This window comes from Zootoca vivipara, chromosome 8, assembly GCF_965207765.1.
Source record: "Zootoca vivipara chromosome 8, rZooViv2.hap1.1, whole genome shotgun sequence".
Taxonomy (NCBI): domain Eukaryota; kingdom Metazoa; phylum Chordata; class Lepidosauria; order Squamata; family Lacertidae; genus Zootoca; species Zootoca vivipara.
Genome location: NC_142591.1, coordinates 33,961,782 through 33,975,057, shown reverse-complemented (window position 1 = coordinate 33,975,057; position 13,276 = coordinate 33,961,782). Strand labels below are relative to the sequence as shown.

General features: G+C 42.7%; 1 long non-coding RNA gene across 2 annotated transcripts in view; it reads right to left on the bottom strand.

Annotated features, from left to right (window-relative positions):
- Positions 1 to 13,276, bottom strand: part of LOC118090244 (uncharacterized) — a 142,489-nt gene that overhangs the window by 96,422 nt on the left and 32,791 nt on the right. For both annotated transcript variants that reach the window (XR_015951661.1, XR_015951662.1), the window contains one exon: positions 4,692 to 4,789. This is a non-coding gene — a long non-coding RNA (uncharacterized LOC118090244). The remainder of the gene's footprint in view (positions 1 to 4,691; positions 4,790 to 13,276) is intronic.

The window sequence follows — 13,276 nt, the reverse complement described above, 5'->3', positions numbered from 1 at the left end:
GAGGGTTGTTTAGCGATGTGGACACTTTTCCTCTAGGATCAAAGGAGAAGCTTATGGTTCATTTCCTTATCATAGAGGCCGCCAAGCTGTCATCAGATGGTCATTTCAACTGGTGTCCCTCAAGGTGAAAGCAATGACTGGTATAATTAAATTTTCAAAGAAGCCAAATAAAAAAGGCCATTTTTAAAGAGAGGATTTTATTAAAACCTCATCCTTCACGCCAACGGAATTTCTACACACCCCATACTTAGTTATTGTCTATGGTATTGTAGTATTTTTATTTCCAGATTTACATAGCTGCCAAGTTTTCCCTTTTCTCGCGAGGAAGCCTATTCAGCATAAGGGAAAATCCCTTAAAAAGGGGGATAACTTGGCAGCTATGCCAGATTGAGCCTAACTTGTTGTTTTTTCGTTTAAAAGGAAGGAAACTCCTCTACGTCTGAAATAAGAGACCTTCAGTTCTTCATGAAGCTAGATCCATTTGAGGCTGGTCCATCAGGACAAATGGGGCACTGCCCCATCAATGTCAGCCAGCCCCCAACTGCCTGCCTATGTACTTACTGAGAGCAGGCATCCCCAGACTACAGCCCGCGGGCTGGATACAGCCTGAAGGGCTCATTTATCTGGCCTGCGGCACCCCCCCCCCCGCTGCCCGATGCTGCCACTCTTACCAGCGCGGCGCAGCTGTCCACTTCCGGGTCGCAGGAGCACCGGAAATAGCTTGCGAGCATGCATAAGCATCATTTCCGGTGCACTTCCAGGTCGGAGGAGGCCTGTGTGCATGCGCACAAGCTATTTCTGGTGTTCCTGTGACCCGGAAGTGCACCGGAAATAACGTGTGTTCATGCGTATGGGCACACGCTCCCACATGCTCCCCTGCCCTCTGGCCCGCCGCACGATCGGCGCTGCAGGCACCGGCCCAAAGCCCGGTAAGTTTGGAGACCCCTGGTCCAGAGAGTGGCATTGCCTGTCAAATTCCTCCTCATTAGTCTCAGGGTTGTTCTAGCAATTTAGCAGGAAGGCGGAGGGGACAAAAACAGAATTCGATGTCTATCATTGCCTCTGGCTCAACCTACTGTTGGCATCTCTTCCTTCTGCCTTACAGGTCCCAGTGGGCACCTATGGCTTTTCCATGATCTCAGGACCAGATTCCAGTTTGTAAAGGATTTAGGAAATTAATACTTTGGGGATGGTGAACAGGATACCATAATCTCCCACCACCACACTGTAGCATATAGTTACATAGTACATAATCCTGACCTCGTTATTTACCTTATTTCTCTCTCCCCCCCCTTTACTTCCCATCTGGAATGGGATATATCTGGATGATGCCTTGAAAGCTCTTTGCTCCTCTTACAGAGCTTTTAGTGTCATTAAAGCATGATCCCACAGATTCTGTGATCTCATTAAAAGTGCTTTAGAATTAATTGATCAGCTTTAAAGTGTACTGAAGTGTAGACTATGTTGTCATTGCAGCAGCTGCAGGTGGAACCAGCAGCTTATTTACGATGCCATGGGGATGAGAAATCTGTCTGGTTGTTCCTAAACTGTCTACTTCTTGTTGTCCCTCAGTAGCATGGGTGTCTTTAACAGACCTCCCTGTCCTCCCTGAACCTCTCTTTGGATAGATTACCTAAAGCATGTGTATAAAGCTGCAGATACCTGTATGATACCAGCAAAGGGAGGCTAATGTGCCTCTGCAGAAATTTAAACCTGAACCTGTTTCAGAACAACAGTTCTGCGTGCTGGAGACAGAAGGAATGGGAGATGGAGGTGTGCTGAGGTGAAGAGCAAATCAAAAGAGCTGACCTAACTGTGGTACCTGCAAAATGAACTTCAAGAGCGTAGCTGGAAGGCTAAATGTTAGCATGTCAGGGAGAAGACTTTGTGGGCTGACACCAGGAAGAGTGGTACTATATGATATCTTTATTTCAATAGGCTCTTAAAAACAGTCAGGAAAGAATATGGGATAGGTGGCCATCTGTAATGTTGATATTCCTGAACAGTTCATTGTGTAACTTTTCAGGCACAAGTACTATCTGGGACCTGAACCCATTCAAAGCACTCATATAATGTATGCAGAAATGAGCCAGGCACTGTTTACATACAGGCTACATGTACTGTCCAACTGAATCCATTGCCATTCTACACCTGTCCTCTCTTTACAGACCTGGCCTAAGTGGGTTTTTTTTTAAAGATACTAGGCCCCCAACAAAATCAAAATGAACATTTAGTTTTTAATATCAGCCCCATCAAACTTATCATGACATATTCAACCTTTTAAACAAAATGAATGATTTCTTTAAAAGGTTGGATGTCTCATTTGAGCATCTAAACCAGCAATCGGAGAGGGGGGTGGGCAGAATCAGAGATCACAGAGGCAAAGAAATGAAGAGAGAAATGAGGAACAACAGCTGAGTGTTAAAATAGTGAGGAGAAAATCAGTCATTGGAAAACATGCTATAAATAAGGCATTGCACTATAGCCTTGTGAACGCTGAAAGGATGGAGGCATTTTGGAACTGAAACATTTTTCAGATGTTTTCTGTCTTTGCCATTTACCTGGGTTCCCTTGTGCCTTGTGCCTGAAATGTTACACAAGGCTATAGTTTGTTTGTTTGTTTGTTTGTCCTCAATGCCCCCAATACTCAACTTAATCCAGATAACCTTCCTATTCATTCCCCGCACCCTATAGAATTCACATTCTCTTATAGTTTCACAAGTGTGTTTTTTAAGTCATACTGTCTGTAAATTAATTCATTTCTATGTAACTTGAAAAGGGGAGAGAAGGAAGAAGAGTGGAACTATCCACCATTCCTGTCAATTTTTATTTATTCAGAACTTGGTTCTCAGAGTATGGTCTGAAGTCCTATGAGGCCACCATCTTTTTCTGGGCGGTGGTAGAGAAGCAGGTATAAAGGAATCAGCAGTTAAGGCTGGAGCCATCCATGCTGTGCACATCCCCTCCATCTCCAACCTTCCCATACTGAGTGGAAAAGTCTGAAGAGGGCTCCTAGAGTTATTTGGCTGGATGTACTTAGAAGCCGCCTTACAACCAGGAAACCAATCGTGAACACTCCCTCATTATTCTTCCCAACTGGAGCCCTGACATCTTCTTTGTAAACTCTCTTGAAGAGGGCAAGTGTCTACCCCTCAGGTCTATGGTTAAGAACAGTTTAAGATATGGAATATGTGTGTGTCATCTGGTGGAGGGATGGAAAATGAAGGGCAGTGGAAGAAAGGTTATAATAAATGTGGAGGGAGGAATTAGGGTGGTCCATATTGCCTGCAAACCCACTTTAGGCACAGCTACCTAAATGTATTCCTTTATTTCATTCCCAAGGCTGAAGCTCTCTGCTACCGCCAAAGGGACTGAACAGAAGTCCAAGGTTCCTGATCCAGGCTGAATAGAGTGCTGGAAAGCAGAACTCTTCTTACAGTGTAGAGAAAGCACAGAAACTTTTGTGGCTGGTCCCACTTGTTCTATATATTGTAAAAGTCAATGATGTTTGTCACGGCATCCGTAAGGCACACAACAAGCTGCCTTTACTCAATAAAATCAGCAGTCCATCTACTCTGATTATGTATTGAAAACATTTATATTCTGTGTTTTGGGCATAGATCCCTTAACAGTAAAAAAAATGCATAAAATGTACAAACTGCTTGATAAAAAGGAAAATTAAACCAGCAACGAAACCATTTTCACACAATACTTTGCAGCAGCATAGGAAAGCCAGGAGCTTGCTGAACTTCAGAGAGGCTCCTCAACGAAATAAAACTAGCTTAATATGGTATTGTAAAGCCAACAAAGAGAAGGCAGAGTGGACTTTCCCAGCAAGTAATTCCAAAGCCTTGGGGCCAAGGCTGAAAATGTCTTGTTACAGATAGACACCCCCACCGCTGTGTCTCAGGTGTTTGCAGTGCTTCTCAAACTTGGGTCCCCAGCTGTTGTTGGACTACAACTCCCATCATCCCTAGCTAGCAGGACCAGTGGTCAGGGATGATGGGAGTTGTAGTCCAACAACAGCTGGGGATCCAAGTTTGAGAAACACTGGTTTAGGGCAGTGGTCCTCAACCTTGGGCCTCCAGATGTTTTGAGACTACAATTCCCATCATCCCTGACCACTGGTCCAGCTAGCTAGGGATCATGGGAGTTGTAGGCCAAAAACATCTGGAGGCCCAAGGTTGAGGACCACTGGTTTAGGGGATCCAAGGCAGAGCCTTTGATGGGGAATGTTAACTATAGATAGATAAGTGGATCTGCCGATATCCTAGATGGTCCAGTGCTTTCAAGTTTAATCCCAATATGCCACCACCTTGAATTGAGCCTAGAAACCATATAGGGAGCTAGTGCAACTGTTTGCAAATGGACGTTCCTGTTACCTATCTGGTCAAATAATCTGGCAGCTGCATTGTGAACCAGTTGTAATTTCTGAGTACTTTTGCAAGACCGCTCACACTGTCATCTGGAAGCAGACAGATGTCTTTGCTAGCCAGGCTACTACTCACATCCTCTTAACTAGAGATGCTGGTCAGTAAATGTGGGGCATGCACATGCAGATCATGTGGTCTATGGTAAGCTAAGTGGCTCCTCCCAAGTGACAAACGAAATTAACATTTACATATAAAATGTCATGCCGTCTGAAATAGAAAGACTATTATTTTTCTGTTTGTGTATAAATGGGTACTCACCGAGCTTCTGTTGCATCTCGTAGTGCTCTGTCTCCATTCTGTGATTAATATGCATCACTGATGTGTGCTAATCCAATACGCTGTGCTGTCTAATTACTCTATTATGCACAGGAAAGATAAAATATTTATTTTGTTATGTAATGACATTAAAAATACAGCTCTCACTGTTTGTCTGTGGCGCTATGAGATACTCTTTGAAGCAAGCAGATTGCAATATGTGTGTGCAGGATTATGAGGGGGGAAACAAATTCCACAGCATGTGGCATTAAAATAATAACAAAATGGCCTTTGAGCATCTGCATTTTACTTTCATTCCTAAGGTGAGGACAAACTAAGAACTCTTGGGAGTAAACCCCATGGAACTCAGAAGAATTTGCATAGGTACATGGTTGCTTGTGAGTCAGCCTTAACTAAAATTAATGTGACTTCCTTCCAAGAAAGTGGAAAGACTGATAAGGAGCACTATGGAAATCCTTCACGGCAGTGTAAATAATCTGTGTCTGCACTGATTATATATTTCCAGGGAATTATCATTTTGGTTCATGGATCTATATGAATGTTCAAAAAAGCATGATAGTGTGGAGATTGAATTTGGCATGTGTCTTGAGAATTTGCACTCAGCTAGGGTGCAAAAGGGAAGGTGTACAATATCCTTTTCGGATAGGAACATGGGAAGCTGCCTTACATCAAGTCAGACCATTGGTCCTTTTAGCTCTATCCTGTCCGCACTGACTGGCAGTGTTTCACCAGGATTTCAGATGGGTGGCATTTCTAGTCCTACCAGGGACTAGAACCTTGAACCTGAGATGTCAGGACTTGAACCTGAGATGTTTTGCATGCAAAACAGATGCTCTGTTACTGAAACTATGGCCCTCCTGCAAAAAAAAAATTTGTTCATTTGTAGTGCTGCAATTTTTCATGCGGTTTGCATTTACAAAATCTCCCTGTGTTTAAACTTATTTTTAATACGCATTTCTGATCAACTGTGAAAACGCTTCCTAAATTGAAATTTAAAGCGGCAAAGGCCCACCTTCTAGAAATCAGCATAAACCATCAATATGTCTTTACTGCATATTGAAATTTGAAAACCAGAGCCAGTGTACCATTTGCCTTGCTAGCAGCTTGTTGAACATAGAAACAGTTAGAAAGGGTGAAATTAAGTCTTCTGCTTCTGGGTTCAGCTGGAATCAATCAACAGAGCTCTGTGTGAGTTAGCACCCATTTGCCTTGGCTTAAAGCTGGTTAGCCATCTTATTGTGCTTGTGGAAAATAGGAGTCAGTGAAGCCTGTGGAGGATAAGTTTAATGGGTCAGCTATAGCTGACACTCATCAATAACAAAACAACCACATTCTGCACCTTGTGAAGTTTCCAGGGGGTCCTAAGAGTGCGCCCACATTACAGTGGTCCATTGGGAGGTTATAAAGTACAGTAATAGACAACTCCAGTGAGATCTGTACTTTTATTAATCTAAGAGAGAAAATGTGCTTTTAAAATTTGAATAAAATATCAATTTTTCAGAACTCGTGTGTGTGCATTTATGTGTATGTATACAAACCCATAGACTTTTTACCAGATGTGTACTAACAATTCACACAATGCTCTGATATACATTCAGTTTTTCTCTGAGATTTCAAAGTGTCGTTGCATTTTCTACCAAGGCTGTTCAGATTTCAGATGGGTCAGAAAGGACAGAAATGGAAGATCCATAACCAGGTGTCCCACTGTTTTTGTGAGTTGCATTAGCAGGAGGGAGAGAACATCAGGATTGTGGCACTGTCCTTTCCCCGTGTAATACCTTCCCGTGTAATACCTTCCCCCACTTCCTCTGCAAAACAGACTCACAGCTACTATTTGACCTATGCAAAACACACTAGTACCTATATGTTTTGTGCTGTTTATTTATTTCATGAAATGTATACACCGCTTGATTGTAAAAGAAAAACCTCAAAGCATTTTACAAATTGGGCAAATATTTTCAGAAGGGGATGACACAAGGACATATTTAAACTCACTCCCCTATCACTTCATTTCAACGGAACCCCCAGTGTAAGGCAGCCATTACTTAAAAAACAAAACAAAACAATGGAAAATCATACCACAGGTTTCCCATCATGTACTTAGCCCATGGTAGACAGGATAACAGCTTCAGATTATATACATTCAGGGGAGCGACCATTATTTGTGCTTAAAATCTGTATGACTACATGACCCTTTTCAGCGTGCCCCCAAAAGTAGCATCTAATTACTAATATACAATAAGGCCACATCATGGATCTGTGCTGTGCTATTGCAGATTGTGTATGTAACAGTATTTTCTTTGTGCCAACACTGCTTTACAGTCTCCGTCTTATAGTCATTAAACATAAAATCATGGGAGACCATTCACTGTTCTCCCATAGGAGAAGCACTGTTTGTTCTTCGGGTTTTAAGTGTCCTAGGGTTAATATATCCCCCCCCCCCCAGTAGTTTAATATTGCCCATTGGGATTGTTATTTTTTGATAGGGATTTTGTGTTTTTTTAGACTTTTGCTCCAAGTGGAGTCTTGCTTTAGGTGTTTCTTTCACAGTGTTTAATTAGTATATATTAAACATTAGTACTTGTAGCATTGTGTGTGTAGTTTTAATTGTTAAGTTGCCTACAGTCAGGTTGGGTAACTTATTTAATAATAATAATAATAATAATAATAATAATAATAATAATTTCACAGACAAGAAACTATATAAAAATGTGTGCGGGTGTGTTTCTGCTTGAATGCCAGTTCTTTGGGTCCAATGTGGCAATGCGAAGTCTGTGAGACCCACAATAATCCTACTATTACCTTCCTCTGCCATTCAATACAGGTGTGGTGATGGTGGTGGATGGGCTCTTGGTTACCAATTAGGATGCCAGTGGCACAAAGCGATTTGATAGGCTGAAAGCAAAGGATTTGCTCAAGGATTTGACTTGTTCAAAGCTACCCTGCAAGTCCAAGACTAGGAAGAACTAAGTTACTCAAACCACCCCCTGCACTGCTTTGTGGACCACATTGGCTCTTAACATCATGAATTCCTCTAAGCCTTGCTTTGTTTTCACTCTTACTATTGTAACGAGCTGGTTTATGTCATGTCATATTTTTTTTAAGAAAATCGAGGGTGGTTCCTGTGGTGAGATTATTAGCAGAACTGCCTTTGCCGGGCACCTACTTTTGCTATGCCTAGCCGCACCAAGGCATTCAACTTCCGAGCAAAGCCTGGAAGGTATTTGAAATGGCAGGCTGTAGTTTCACTTTGCTCCACAACCGTGCAGCAAAACGGACCTTGTGCAGCAGGGATAAGTCAGAAATGGTGCAGCGTCTAATGTATTCCAAAGCTCTGGTTAACTGCAGACACCCGTTCACACTTGTCTGGAGAGTGGAGACAAAAGTGGAAAGGGGCAGGGGGTAGCACTAGAGTAGTTTCCATCAAATCTCCCAAAACAGCACTTTAAAAAAATATTCTTAGTAATTTTCTGCCGTTTAAATAGCTTAATCAATGACTAGCATGCTGTATTCTGATCAAAGTCAAGATGTGTAGAGGGAAAGAGAGTGAGCTTTGATTTATAAACATCATTTGCCAACACTCTTCTTAGATCCTGTGTTACCTTTTGATGGACAGTTTTAAGACAAAATATTGCTCCACCCTCGTTGCTATTTCTCCCCCTTAAGTGAATCTCTCATTTAAATCAGACGGCTTCTCCCAGCAAGATAGAAGGGGTGTTATCCACTAAAACAAATTAGGAGAAACAGATGCTCGAAATAAAACAATAGAAATGATAAAGTGGCTGAAAAATTGGTTATTTAATGCAGACTACCGTATGTACTACAGACCAATATTAAATGACCTCGTATTAAGGCAAGCAGGTTGCTAATTAAAGCTAACGCCGGAGAGGTAGGTGACTTCCCCCCTTCTCTCCCCCCGCCCCAACATGGATCCATGTTAGAACTGGGATATTTTCCCTCCCTCCCTTCAATCTATCTAGCCGGAGACTTCACCTCGGTTGACAGCTACGGCAAGCCTAAACTGACAGCTTTTCAAAACCCGCTGAAGAAACCCAGCATTAATTAAGTCATTGCTGGACTGTAATTTCCTTGAGAAGTAAAAAATTCTCACACAAGAAAAGGTTACAGAGACCTTTTCTGTGTCAAAATTACCATGCTGCATGAATATTAATGCTCTTAATGAAGACAACCTTTGCTTCATCAAGAAGGTTCTGGAGCAGGTGCCAAGGCTGAAGACTCATTCTGTGGATTCCACACACACACACCCCGGCGCGCACTCCATGAAAGTAGGCGCAATGGGTTTGCCTCTCCCCCTTTTAAAATCAACATTCTCCACATGACCTCTTCCTCTCCCCCCCCCTTTTACGGATAGGGAAGAAGAAGAAGAAAATCTTCACCCTCTACTTTGAAATCAAACATTTAAAGATTTCATTCAAGACATTAGTCAGGGTTCATAGACAGAAAGAGAGGAGAAAGGGGAGGGGGATTTGAGGGGCTTATTTATACAGATCTCACACATGCTTAAATAGATCATAGCAGCGTTCATGTCTAATATTGCCCCAGGGTGCTCCCGGACACATTTATCCCAAAAGGTTTCTGATGAAAGCAGCCATTTAGGAGCCAAGGGGCAGCTCTGGCCTTCCCCTTGGGGGCTATGAGAGTTTTCTGATCTACACGGAGAGCAGCTGAGGGGGAGAGGGTTGTCTCTTGCACACAGTGCAAGGCCTCTCTCTTCAGAGATGGGGAGGGGGCTTGAGATCAGTTGTGCCTGCCTTTTCTCATTTGTCCGGAAAGGGAGAATTCTGAAGAGGTCTCTCTGTAGGGAGAAACTGCAGAGTTGGCAAAGAGTGGGGGCTGTGCCTTCCTGCCTTATTAAGAGGCAGGAGATTAAGCATTTCTCTCGACGTGAAACATGTGTTTTCTCTCCTTCCAGTATATAAGGCTATCATTTTACCTCCCATTCTGCCACACATTTTACTACACACCCACACCCATATGCCATACGTGGCAAGGTCCTGTTTGCTTCCCATGGGGTCGGATGATCCAACCATTCCCCCAGTTTGGCCATTTGTGAGGGTTCATAATGAAATGTGAAACTCGGGCGTGAAGGTGAAATGACGTACCCATCAACTGCCCTGATAAAATCGGAGCATCCGAGTTTTGGGAGCTCTTCTCTCAGCACGGCACCCAAAAATGTACGATCACGGGGGCTCAAAACAGGCATTTGGGAGCAAAACACATGGGGTCACAAACACATGATATTGTGTGAGGTCACGATCCCACACATTTTGCCCCAAAATGCACATTTTGAGGTTTCATAATTTCACGTGGGACTCAGGACTCTCCAGGAACGCAGCCATCTTCTGGATTCTAATGTAAAAATGTTGGAGAATATTAAATGACTTCTGTCAGACTACAAAGAGTAATTGGTGTCGGAAATAAATAATAATAATGAAATGAGCCTTTCCATTCCAATGCATTCATTAAAGAATGCTGCCTATCACAGGCATTTGGTTTGCTGAGGCCTGAGCTAGGCTATAGATGCATTCAGTAGCTGTGCCCTTAAGTGTACCTTTTTTCAAACTCAGATTGCCAGAAAGGCAGGACTGGGGGGGGGGGAGAGAGAAGAGAGAGAGAATAATCAGGATCAGTACACAAGCATGTGGGTAGGGGGGCTTTTGCCCTTTGCCTCCACTATGATCCCAGTTCAGAATGGGGGCTTTGTACAGTACTGAGAATTTGTGTAGGAAAAGAAATAGTCCCAATCGCCTCAGTAGGAGCTCCCACAAGCAGATTGCTGACATGAGCCCTGAAAGGGGGAGGGAAGATTTAAAGCCCCCCGCCTCCATGCTAGGGTTTGATTCAGATTGTGTCTCCCCCAAATAGCCTGCACTTAAAGAGAAGAGATGTGGAGCAAAAGTATTGTTTACACTGGCTCTCAAACTGAAATTAGGTTCTTCTTTAGGTCATTTGTTTGTTTGTTTGTTTGTTTGTTTGTTTGTTTGTTTGTTTGTTGAAGCTGCTAGTAAGGATAGCAATGAATGTCATGGCAGGGGACCTTGAGAATTCTTTCCTGGCAAGGTACTTTGCCATTCTGGTGCTTTCGGAAAGCAAATTAAGTCCTGATTAATCTGCAGAGCTTTCTGTGTGTGTTCTGATTAATTTTAGTTGGTTTGCAGTGAAAAAGAGCAGGAATTTCAATCTGCACTGATCCCTGTACATACTCGCATGACCAATGCACCCCTGGACATTTGCTTTTTCCTGTGGAAACTTGTGTGGGTGTTGGAAGTCATTGTGATAGAAGCAAGCCAGTTTATGCAAAGCTTCAGAAAAAAAGTGGAATCAGCTCAGCATCAAAAATTGTCTTCATATCTCAGCTCATCTGACTCATGTACGTTGCAATGAAAAAGTGCACCAGTAGAGCAGTTTCCAGCTACAGTGGTACCTCGGTTTATGAACACAATTGGTTCCGGAAGTCTGTTCATAAACTGAAGCGTTCATAAACTGAAGCGAACTTTCCCATTGAAAGTAATGGAAAGTGGATTAATCTGTTCCAGACAGTCCGCGGAGTACTTAAACTGAAGCGTTCATAAACTGAAGCAAACTTTCCCATTGAAAGTAATGGAAAGTGGATTAATCTGTTCCAGACGGGTCCGTGGAGTACTCAGCCTGAAGCGTACTTAACCCGAAGCATGGGTGTAATTGGTTCCGGAAGTCTGTTCATAAACTGAAGCGTTCATAAACTGAAGTGAACTTTCCCATTGAAAGTAATGGAAAGTGAATTAATCCGTTCCAGATGGGTCCGCGGCGTTCGTAAACCGAAACTTCATAAACTGAGGTGTTCATAAACCGAGGTTCCACTGTATTACAAAACACATAGCTGGATACCTTTTTCACAACTTGAAGATTTAGGTGTATGAAAATGTAATGCAATGAATTGGCCAGGGGGCTATTTTCCCCTTTATCTAAAAGGCTTTTTACCAATAGTGGGAATGTGTTCTGAAAGTCAACCAGTGAAATGAAACAAGATACTCTAATATTTGAGTTCACTTAGGTCACTTTCCTAAAGGTATGTTAAAAGCAAAATAATTAAGACAATGCATATTTTAGAGCTAAAAACTAGACTGAAGTATTCATCAGTTCTGCTCTGTTTGTAAGTGCTAATAAGTTTGCAAAGCTTATCTCATGTTAATTAACTCATGTTAATTATGTCATGTTAATAAATCTGCAGAAGAATCAAGCAGTTTTCTTTGTATTCTATTTGTACCCTGAGCTCAGAGAGAGTTGCTGTGTTTTGCATTTTGAGCACATGAAATATATAGAAGATGTATACAGATTAAAATACTGCAGTGACTGCTGAAATAAAACTACCACCAGCCAAATAAACCTTTTTACATACCCTCCACAAAAAGACATTCATGCTCAGCCTTTGTAGCCCTCCAGTGGCCCAAAGCTTGTGAGCAGCCACCAATAATATTCCTTTTGCGCGAGTTTGCCATTCATACCTGATGCATAGAGGGCATTGCGCACTAACGGGGATCTCAACTGGTAGTAGGTGACCAGCAAAGGAATCAGTGATAACACGGACACAACGTGCAGCTGCTGTCAAAAAGGTGAATTTCATGCTAGATATCATTAGGAAAGCAACTGGAAATAAAACTGCCCATATAATAATTCCTCTTACAAAAATCTATGATACAACCACATTGGAATACTGTACTGTACATGTTTCTCCTCATCTCATCTCAAAATGGATGTTGTGCAGCTGGAAAAGATGCAGAAAAAGGCGACCAAAATGATGAGGGGACTGAAGCAACTCCTCTATGCATAGCTGTCAATGTTTCTCTTTTCTCACGAGGAATCCTATTTGGAATAAGGAAATTTCCCTTTAAAAAGGGAAAGGTCGACAGCTATGCCTCTATGAGTTCTTGGAGTAAGAGAACGACAGTATCACACCCTTGGACTGGAGTGGGCCAGGGGAACTCACCCCACAGATTCATCTAGTAGCAGCCCCTTTTGGGGATGGCTGTGCATGCCCTTCAGCTTCAGAGTCTGACCTGATGAAGAGGAATCCAACTCCTGGCTTGCTGTCACAACCACGGTGGGTAGCAGGATGTTGGGCCAGATAGGCCTTCTTCTGTTCTTATGTCTGTAGGAAGGAGACCCTTCTGTGTTTGTGTCATTTGTTTCTCATGCATACAGAACGTTAGGAAGATGCTGTTGTGAGTTTGGTAAGGGTAGGTGCCTGGTACCTAAAGATGTATAAGGTGCAAGCCAAACCTCCCTAGGGAGAGCACCCCACAAACCAGGAGCTACGGCAGGAAAGGCCCATCCTCATGTTGCCACCCTCAACAATCTACGAACATTCGGCTTCACTGGGTCTTCATGCGTTCCAGTGTTATGAGAGAGAGAGAGAACTTTTTGTATCCACTTTCTCCGTGACATGCATAACTTTATAAACTTCTGTCATGTCACCACTTACTTGCCTTTTCTCTAAACCAAGACACCCCAAATCCTGCAATCTTTCCTCATAGGGGAGTTGCTCCACCCCCTTGATCATTTTAGTT